Here is a 10,992-nt window from a genome sequence, read left to right as displayed (position 1 = left end):
ACTTCACTTCCTCCTTCCCAACCTATTCTTCCTCAAGCTCCTCGTATTTCACAAATGCTTAGTAAGGACTATGATCTTATTGAACAACTTAAAACTACTCCGGCAAAGATATCCCTTTGGGATTTGATCCAAACTTCTTCTGCTCATCATGGAATGTTACAAGATGCCTTGAAAGATTTGAATGTTCCTCTACCTAATACATCTAGTAATATAGTATCTTTGGTTAACTCTGTGATGAATCCTAAAGCTCAAATTGTGTTTACTCAAGATGAGTTGCCTACTAGTGAAATTCAACATCAATATGATCCCTTGATGATTGTGGTTATCATAAATGACACTGCTATAAGACGAACACTGGTAGATAATGGTTCTGGCCTTAATGTGTGTAGCATTAATCTATTGCATAAGATGAATGTGGATACATCCCTTATTGAGCCTGACTCTCATCCCATTCGAGGCTTTGATAATGTGGCTAAGTCTTCATTAGGTATTATCACCTTACCCATCATAGTGGGACCTGTTACTTTGCCTACTCCTATCCATGTTATGTCTGGAAATCTAACATACAACTTGTTATTAGGGAGACCTTGGATTCACAGTATGCAAGTTGTCCCCTCTACATTGCATAGACAAGTTAAATTTATTTATAATAATAAGACATGTACCTTGATAGGTGATACTAATTTTCAAGCTTGTTTGCAAACATCTACTTCCAAAGGGAGTTCTTCTAAGCCTTCCTCTTCTAGTGATGACTCGTTAAACAAGATACCTATGGATGAATCATCACCCTCTGATAATCAAAATTCTTTGGATGAGTCTGAAGTTCCTGAAGAAGATTCTTCTCAACTTGAATCTACACATGAAAAGGCTTTTGATCTGAGAAGGTTCTCGTAGAAGACGATTGGGGATCTCTTGATTTCAATCCCACCTTTGTAGGTGAGTATAGGGTTCCTCCTAGAGAGCTTAAAGTTAAAAAGAAGGAAGAAACTAGAAATCAATCAGTCTTACCTGAACCTATGAGCAATAATTTTGTGGCCGCTTCTCAAACTTCTTCTCCTCACACCTCTAATTCTGAAGAATTTGATTCTTTGTCTTATGAAAATCCACCTTTTCTTTCTGAAATGGCTAATCGTTATGGTCGTGGTTTTCATATTTTGGCTAAGAGTGGCTATAGTGGAAATGGTTGTGGTGCAAATGAACAAGGAATTAAAGTTCCTTTAGAACATAACATGCATGAATATTCATTTGGACTTGGATATAATCTTTCTAAGCCCACCAAAGCATCTAAAAGACCATCTCTTAGTGTGAATGCTATATTTAGTAGTGATGATGATCTCACTTCAACTAAATCATCTTCTACTTCTATCAACTCTCATTCCCCTCATAAGGAAATCTTGGCGATGAACAAATCTCTTTATGACTCCCCTCAAATTTCTAAATCCACTTATGAATCTTTATCTCCTATTCATTATAAAGTCCTTTTCTCCAGGGATAAGGCTCTAATAAATTACACTCATCCCTCTTCTAAGATTTCTTGTAACTTTTCTTCTTCAATTTTTATCATTTTATACATGTTTTTGATCTCACTTATAGTTGAGCATTTGGCATGTCATATTCAAATACCTCATTCAATCTATCATGTCTTTAAATACCATTAATGGCTATTATGTTGCTCATCATTATGTGACATTGGTAGCTCATTTACTGGGGGCTCATTGTCATTCATGATGGTACAATTTCAAGTGCAATCATATTTTTGAAGCAACATAATAGCCTAATTTTCTATGTTATCTCTTGTTCCTATGGGGACAAGAGTGATTTCATACATCTCTTATTTTTATGGTTAATATTTCCCTTTGGGGTAATAGTGTGGAAATATTGATCATCTTTTCTTTAGAATCCTCTTTTCCTAGATATGGGAGAAGATGTGTATTCTCTTTCTTATCCTACCCACTTCTTGTGAGGAGCATTTTACATACACTAATGTCTTGCTTGCATTTTGCTTATGTCTAAATCTCTCCCTAGAAGATTGTGTAAGTCCTTCTCATTGTCCTTATCCTTGGGAGGCAATGATCTTTCCTTATTTTTATCTAAGGATCCACTTTTTCTTATTTTCGTGGATGGTGTGAACTTTATTACTTGATATTATTCCTTGTATGCATTTGTTGTTGTTTGTTCAAGGATTCTCTCTTACAAGAGGTGTAAGTCCTTGACTACAACCTCTTTTGCACTTGGTAAAAAACATCCATAATGAATTCACTCTCCCAATTGGGTTAAAAAGAGCGTCATCCTTCATTAAGAATCACTTTCACCTCGCAAAAGAAGGAAGTATTGCATTCTTATTCTCTTCTTTGTCTTATTCTAGAAGATGTTATATTTGTCCTCTCGGGGATAGGTGTCTTTTGTATAGAGATCTCTTTTCCTCTAAGGATCTCCTTTACACATATTACAAGATATCCCTTTTCAACTATCTTATCCTTGCTTAAAGAGTGCAAAACTCTCTTGCTTGGATCTATGACATTGTTGCATTTTTGGGGTATCTTCTTTTGTGATGAAGGTAGGTATCCTTGTTCTACTTTACTTATGACATAAACATTACACTTTTTGAGCAATGGGTCACTCTCAGAACCAGAGCATAGACTCTTAGAGCGAGATGTCTCCATTTTTCTTTTATGCAAGGTGATTATTCTCGGAACCAGAGCACAGACTCTTAGAGTGAGATGTCACGCTTTTGTACTATACATATACAGGTTGTAGCATACTCGGGCATAGACTCCTATGAGGTGCTTCTAACCTCCCTTACACACACATGCACGAGGTTGAGTGGAACTAGCAGCATAAGGCTAGACTTTCTCACTCTCCTCCCTTACATGGATCACCTAGACAGACTCTAGGGGCTAGTTTTCCATGTCCTTTTTCCCATGGATCACCTAGACAAGATCTAGGGGCGAGAAGTCCATGTTTTCTCTCTCACTATTCTTCTCATGGATCACCAATGTGTGTATTCATGCTTTTTTCCTTTCTTTTCTTCTCTTTGCATTTTGTTTCCATTTACATCCTTCCTCTTGTGTTAGAGAACTCTCAAATCCTCACACTCTTTGTTGTGTTGGAATTGAGATTTAGTCCTCTTTCTTACCAAATGATTCTCCATTAGTTTTTGATCTCATATCAAATCTTCTTGTGAGCATTGGTCATCAATATTCTTTAACAATTCGAAGTGGTAAACATGATACCCTGTTTCAACTCACTAAAATTAGCAAGCCGAAACAGGGGGGGCATATAACTACCCTCAAATTTTCATCACCTTCCTTAGTAAGCATTAGGTGATTTTGTGATCTAACGTGTGTTTTGTAGGGTGTGGTTCCTAACTGTGTACTGCAGATACCGCTGGGGGCTTCGTTCGACAGACTTATGGATATATCCTTTTTCAAATAACGTTTACTTTTTTGTACTTTAGCTTGCATATGCATGTAGTGTTCATATGACTGCTAAAGTGGGGGCTAAATGTAGCGTCGTAAATTGTACGCACTTGCTAGGGTGGTACAATTTCACTCCCAGTTTAGCACGCGCCTTGGCGGATTTTGCATTTTGCATTGCATTTCCCCTTTTAGCACTTAATTAATTAAATTAATTAGGTCTAGGGTTCTTCCACATCATAAAGTCGGGCCCTTTTCATTAAAGTGTGCCCCTTTCATTTTATTCTTCCAATACATCATTTAATCAAAAACCCTAATTAGGTCCTATTTTGAACTTGGGGGCTTGATTTCGGGGGTCAAAACATCTCGAAATCACCTGTAACTTCAGGATTCTCTCTAAAATCATCATATCCGACAGCCCTGAAAATTTGGTGAAAAGTTGCCGGGACCATAGCGCCCCGAGTGCACACGGTCCCGGACATTTTTTCCAAAATTTTAGGAGCGCGATCCAATCATAAAATAAAGCTTAACCCCAAGAAATTGGCGGGAGATTCAATCTCTAGGTCGGCCAAAAGTTGAAATTAAGACTTAGGGTTTCATATATAAGAGCTCTCTTTCTTCATTGGAAAGGATCCAGATTTTTGGTTTCAGGGGCCTTCTATGCAGGGAAAGAGCAGATCTTTGAAGACTTCAACAACATTCAACCTCCATCCATCAAGCATTCATCAATTTCATTCATCCATTTAGGGCTTTGAAGGCATTGAAGAGCAATAGGGGATCACCGACTGAAGATTGGCTTGTACCCCTCCCTTGGGGTTGGGTATGATTTCATGTTGTTTTCATGTCTTTGCATAAACCTCATTATATCATTTGTATTCATGCTTTAGATCACTTTGCATCTTGATTTGGAGCATTTACATTATCATTTACAAGCAATTAGGGTTTACTTTCTAGGTTGTTCTAGTTTGCTTACTTGCATTTTAGGATCTTGCACACACACAAGGTCTGCACACACACTATTTTTACAATACAACTTGGCTATTAGTGGAGGTGGAAATCACCAAAGCGGGGGTTTGACTCAGGCAAAACCCTATATAGCCGCCCACCATACCTTTTCAGATATAAGTGCAGGTTTCAGGATTCGGATGACGCCGCAAGTTGCAGATCCGACGGAAGCAGACGGAGACTGAACTTCACACCAAATACCAGCCCAGAAAGCTAGGACAGGCGCGTGGGGCGCCCTGGTCCTGCCAGGACAGGGACGCTGGGCACCCTGGTCCCTGGGACAAGGGCGCTGGGCGCCCTGGTCCTTCTGTCAGACAACAAGTTTCAGCATTTCTGACAGCTTTTCAGGTTGCAAAACAACAGTTTCAGAAGCAGAATCAGGACAGTGGTGCCCGCGCCCCCGTCCCGAACATTTTCACTCAGATTTTAACTCCGAGTACACATCTGCATTCTTATCTTGTCCTTGTGTTTACAGCTTTCCATTGTTTAATCTCAATTCTGCAATCTTGTTACTAGTTCATACTTACACTTTAGGGTTAATAGTTGAACTTGCATCATTCTATCTATCATTTGCAACAAAGGAATAGAAATACTAATAGGTAGCCCGTGGCTCTCTCTTCCACAAAAAGAAGTAGCCAATTGTGTGATACCTCTAGGCTCTTTCGTATTCCACAAATGTGTGTCAAAAGGTAGGATTAGGACATGTTAGCCTAGTCTCGCTTTTTCCCCTACACAAGCATAATGCTAACCTAACCATGAAGAGCTATTTATAAATTACTTAAAAAGTAAAAGATTTGTTACTTGTAATGGTAAGTACCAATATTTTCACAATTAACTAATAATCAATTAATTAGCATCAAAATATTTTCCATGTACTTACCTTGCAACATATATCAAATAAAAAAAAAATATTTATTACAAAATTTAACTAAAATAAAGCTTTTAAAGATTTAGATACAGATTCTAAATAATTTGAAAAGAAAATTAAAAAAAAATTGAAAAGAAAATTAAAACATAATAATATACCTTAAAAATTTGCCTTATAAATTTGTCTTAAAAAATTAATGAGTTACTGAAAATTAGGTGCAACCTATTGCAATAGTGCTAGCCTAACAGAAAGTACTAATAACTCATATGAATATTTAATCTACAAAGAAATATCTAATAAGATCTTTAGTGTGATTATCTCTTATTAATTTTTTACTTATTAAACTTTGAGTTCTTAATTGAAACTAGAGATATCCATAAATTCTACCTTTTAAACATCAAGCCTTTTAAAAAGTTAATGTAACTATACAAATTTTTCCATGTTAGTTGGTCTCTTCTATGCTACTCATTTTTCTTTGAAATTTGAACCATTCTTATATAACTCTTTCATGGAGTTAAGCTCAACAAGTTATATATGATTAATTCATTCAAGACAATACAATCTATTCAATGTATTGGCTACCCAATTTGATCTATTACTCACACAATTAGACAAGTGAGTAGATTTAAATAAATAATCCACTGTTAGAAAATTCAAATTCAAATTTTCCCCAGCCTTCTTGCACCTCCATGCACTTCTCTGCACACACCTACCTTGTGAGGAGTAGCCAAGAGTAAATGTAGCCTGCAGAAGATTGACTTGGGGATTGCTTCATCCAACTTGCTCCTAACGTGCAACTCCAAATTGCAAGAGATTGGGATTGCTTCACCCAACTTGTTTCTGACGCGCAACTCCAATTTGTAGGAGATTTTAATGCTTGTAGGTAAGTTTGAATTTTGAATTCGAGGGGGAATTTTTTATGTGGAGAACCCCAAGACATAAGGAAAGAATATTTCCCAATGTCAGTTAGAAGTAGAAGTTTGTGTAGCAGCCAAGAGAATGGTTTTTGTTCTCTGAGTGACTCCCAATGTGCAACTGCACCGGTCTGTTTGTTTGCGCTGAGAGCAGTGATTTCTCCATGCGCTTTTTCGCTTACCATCATTAGCTTCATTTAGTGAAACGTGTGAAGCTCCAAGTGGAGCAGTAGTGTATAAGAGAGTTTAGAGTAGCTCCAGATTGTTAAGTGTTTGGGAGCAATTCTAGAATGCTGCAAATTAGCCTTAATCAATTAGTTTTTGTTTATGAGTTTGTTTATTTTATTTGTAATAGTTATTTTCAGATTTAATAGAAAGCAAAAAAATATGAATTGTAATTTCAAAGGTTTATTATAGTTTCTTTATATTGACTTCATATGTTTTTCACTTAAATTATCTTGATATTGTTGATAGAATAAAAATTAAGAATATATAACACCCTCCCTTATGTCACATCTAGGATGAGCATATACATTATGCCTTCTTTATAAATTAGCCCCTCACCATAAACAAAAATTTTAAGATTATAAAATCCTCTTATGTAGGTGCCTTTTATTTTTATAATCGAAGTGGAAAAGCCAGTTTTGAACGTGTATTAGAAGAAAATCATGGGTACAAGTTTGACGAGGGCAATGCTGTTGTTGAAGAAATGGGGGAGACTAACCCTCAAGGTTAGTCTGAGGGTTTACGTGTATTGTTTTGGTTTATAGCTCTTTTAGGTTTCTTTTTTTTTGGCTCCGAATTCTATAAAATTTTACAATTCTATGTCCATGCTGTACTTGGGTTGTCAATAGCGTATGAGTTTTTTACCTTATATTAAAACCCCATATAACCCCTGTGAATATATTTATCTGCTTGCCCTTTGCCTACAGAAAAATAAAATAAAAGTATATATTAGAATCCACCTCACTGTAAGAAAGAGGTATGGAGATATAATTCATCACATGCTACAAAATATAAAGTCCTTCCCACTAGAAATTTCAAGGCCACATATATGCTCAGAAAACACAATAACATGCCCGTGTGCCACCAAAGCATGACATGGAAATCTGAATGTTGATTTACAAATAAAAAATAGAATTGTACATAGGACTCGCTCTTATCTCACATCTAGGATTAAGCCTGTACATGATGCCTTCTTTATAAGTTGCCCCCTCACCATTAATACCATTTTTAAGATTATAAAATCCTTTGAGCTCAGGCGCTTTTTATTTTCTAATCGAAGTGGAACCTACTTTGAAAAAAAATAGCATGTCTACGTGAAATATGTATCATAGTTTATTCAATAAACTATTGTGTAAAGATAACTGAGTGCCTCTGAGACTCATAAAGGTAATTAAGTATCATTTGAATACATAAAAATAAAATTTTATTAATTAGAATTGAAATATATGAGTTATGGACCAATATTTGTAATAAATATGCGTGTTGCATTATTGTGTTATGATTTGTAAGTTGTAACAAAATATGCGTGAAATCTTTAATCTGTACGACAATTTCTTGCCTGAAATTGGGGCTCTTTGCGCTTTCTTTCTTTATTCATAATTGACCCGCACCTTATTTGCTTTTGCTTTTATATTTACGTTCTGCTATCCACGTGTCTCTCGAATAATTAAAGACTATATTTACTTATTTATTTATTTATTTTGATTTGAATTGACAGCAATTTTATTTATTGTCTGTAGAAGAAATATGACAAGATTAAAAAGAATGATATTCTTTAATGTACATAGAAATATGATTCAGATTTGATAAAAGATATAATTGTCTAGGTGCAACGTATAAAATATATATTATTAATCCTAAGATGTGACAATAGAAGTTTAATATGGATAACAAGGAATAGTTTGATGATCACAAACATAAAGAATTGATAGCACAGTATACATAAAGTGGGGGATAACATCATGTTGTCTAATGTAGATATGCTCAAGATAGTCTATAACCATAAAGATCAAGATGTATTCCCCATGAAGCAAGATAGAGCAATAAAGTCATGTAAGATAGTACACATAAGCTATATAATGTTATAGTATCATCATATACATACTCTATGACATATAAAGATGTAGCAATACAAGATTAAATAGTAAATGATAAACAATGTAAGATTGAGATAGAAATAGGAGTACGAGATCAGCAATGTATTGTAAATAATATGATATGACAATGTACGACCATAATATACTAATTTTAAAGATAGATAGATATGACAACAATGGATCACAATAGAATATTTGAAGAAGCTAGACAAATCAATATTAGAACACGATACACGTAATGCAATATCATAATATAAGTGCTAGTCATGATGGTTATAGAACATTAGTTAAAGATAAAAGAGACAAAGTATAAAAGGATGAATGATAAAAAGATGAGGAACAAAATGATGGATAGACAAATCAAATGATAAAAAGATAAAAGGATAACGGAAAAAAGCTAAGACAAATTAAACATAGCCCCAAAGAAAGGTAATGGAATGTGAAATAAACATAGAGATTCATACACAAATCAAATGTGTCCCTAATCTTAATATTAGAAGATGGTGCATAACACATAAGATCATCATAACATGTAACTAAGAGATCAACATGAAATGCAACAATACCATCAATACTCATTCCATGAGATGCATTACAAGGTAGATCATCACTACACATGCACTAGTAATTATCACAATCCATATGATAAACGATATAAAACACAAATAAGTATAACCAATATGAAATGTTGAAATATTGCCATAGAAGTAGAACTATTCCATCATCTATATAGGCAAAACATGCATAGGGAGCATGTGCCCAAAGGTTATATATCATTAAAACATGTAAAACAATTAATATGACTCTCAATAGACGTATTCAAAATATGGTAATTATGAAAAGTGAAGGGTGTCTAGGAAAGATGGAAATGTGATTTAAGGAAAACTGTAAATGAAGGGAAAAACCCATGTGATCATACAATGTATCTATAGACAATGTGATCTCATCAATATGATTGAATACCATAAATAGATCAAGCATGATGAGATCACATACAACATGTGTAAAAATATCATATTTAGTGATGAAAGCATGAATATAGGGAAAGGATAGAACACCATGGGAATCAATAGTATGAACAACAAGGCTCTAGGTAAGAACATAGGGTTTATAATAGCTACACAAATAAAATCATATAAACCTTAGATGTGAGAATTAAATGATGTCAAAGAAGGACATATAATTTGTTAAGGCTTATAACCAATCTTAAATTAAATTTGAAATATGTATGAAATGCAACTTCTAATGCCAAACTAGGGTGTGTTGGTTGAGAAAAGATAATCTAAGCAAGACAACACCAAATCTTGGGATACATATCAATGACTATCAAGAGTATAAGGATATTTACTAAACTTGAAATAGTTATAAAATTAGAAAGAAATGTAAATCTATAAACAATAAAAGTAAATTTCAATAGCTAAATACAAAGTAAGCAAGGGATTGAAGAGTAAATAAAGTGGAGTGGAATGGATTAAACAATATCATGTAGAAAGTGCAATTATGATATAAATGGTAATAAATAAAGAGATTTAGAAATTACTTAGCTTTGTGACCAAGGAATGAATATTAGAAATAAAATTGAGTTGTGAATTAGGAAATGATTAATGATAAAAGTTAGAAAATAAATCTAATTAAATTGAATAAATAATAAACATAAATTTGGTACAAATAGATCTAAATATACAAACTCCGCATTGCAAAAAAAAATAGATCAATTGTGATTATATCAATATATCAAAACAATACCCTAAAACAAATACTCTTCAAAACCAAGCCTTCTCGATGGTCTATAAATCTGCAAGGAGAGTGATTTTTAAGGATAGAGTGGGATCTGATAACACGGATAAGAATATTGTTTGCTATATATGTTGCTTAAATTATTTAGTTATCTCATATAGAAGTAACAGTCTTAGATTGAAATCTATTCTGCAAGTGTCATAAATTAAAGATTATCCATTTCATTGAAATTACTTATTGAAGCTATGCTCATTATATATTTCTAAAATAATATTTTATACAACTTTAATTACATTCTAACTCCCTAACTTTCAATCAACTTATATTTACTTTAAAAAGAAAAAAAAAAAAAAAAAAAAATTTATATATTATCTATAAAGAATTTAGGGCCCGTTATATAGCATATATGACATTGTCAAACAAGTGAATTTAGGTACATAATGATTTAATAAATTTTTTATTTTTATTAATTAATTTTTAAATTATATCTTTTTAATTTAAATATTTTTTTAAAATTATATATTTACATGTTTGTGATATGAAATTTTTATGATGTTATTGTAGAATAACTATTGAAGTATATGATTTTACTAAATTTCTATTTTATAAATTTTAATGTAGGTTTTAGTGAATACATACAAATTTATTAAAAAACATAATTCAAATTAGCACACTCATTAATCTTAATCATTTTAAGCATTAAATTTGAAGAGTATGTGTTACAATATAACATAGAATTTTAAAAATGGGTTTACTTAATAAAATGTCATAATGCATTGCAATAATAACCATTTGCACACTCTGATGATGGGGAATCAAATCCATTGATTCTTGCATAAGTAAAAAACTATTATTGTGAATCTAGATGTTCTCAATTAGATTTACTAAATAAGAGAAATGTCTCATTAACTTCAAGTTTATGAACATTTCATAGAATTTAAAATTGAGAT

This window comes from Cryptomeria japonica, chromosome 3 (assembly GCF_030272615.1).
Source record: "Cryptomeria japonica chromosome 3, Sugi_1.0, whole genome shotgun sequence".
Taxonomy (NCBI): Eukaryota; Viridiplantae; Streptophyta; class Pinopsida; order Cupressales; family Cupressaceae; genus Cryptomeria; species Cryptomeria japonica.
The sequence above is the reverse complement of the archived record's forward strand: the minus strand, read 5'-3'. Positions refer to the sequence as shown.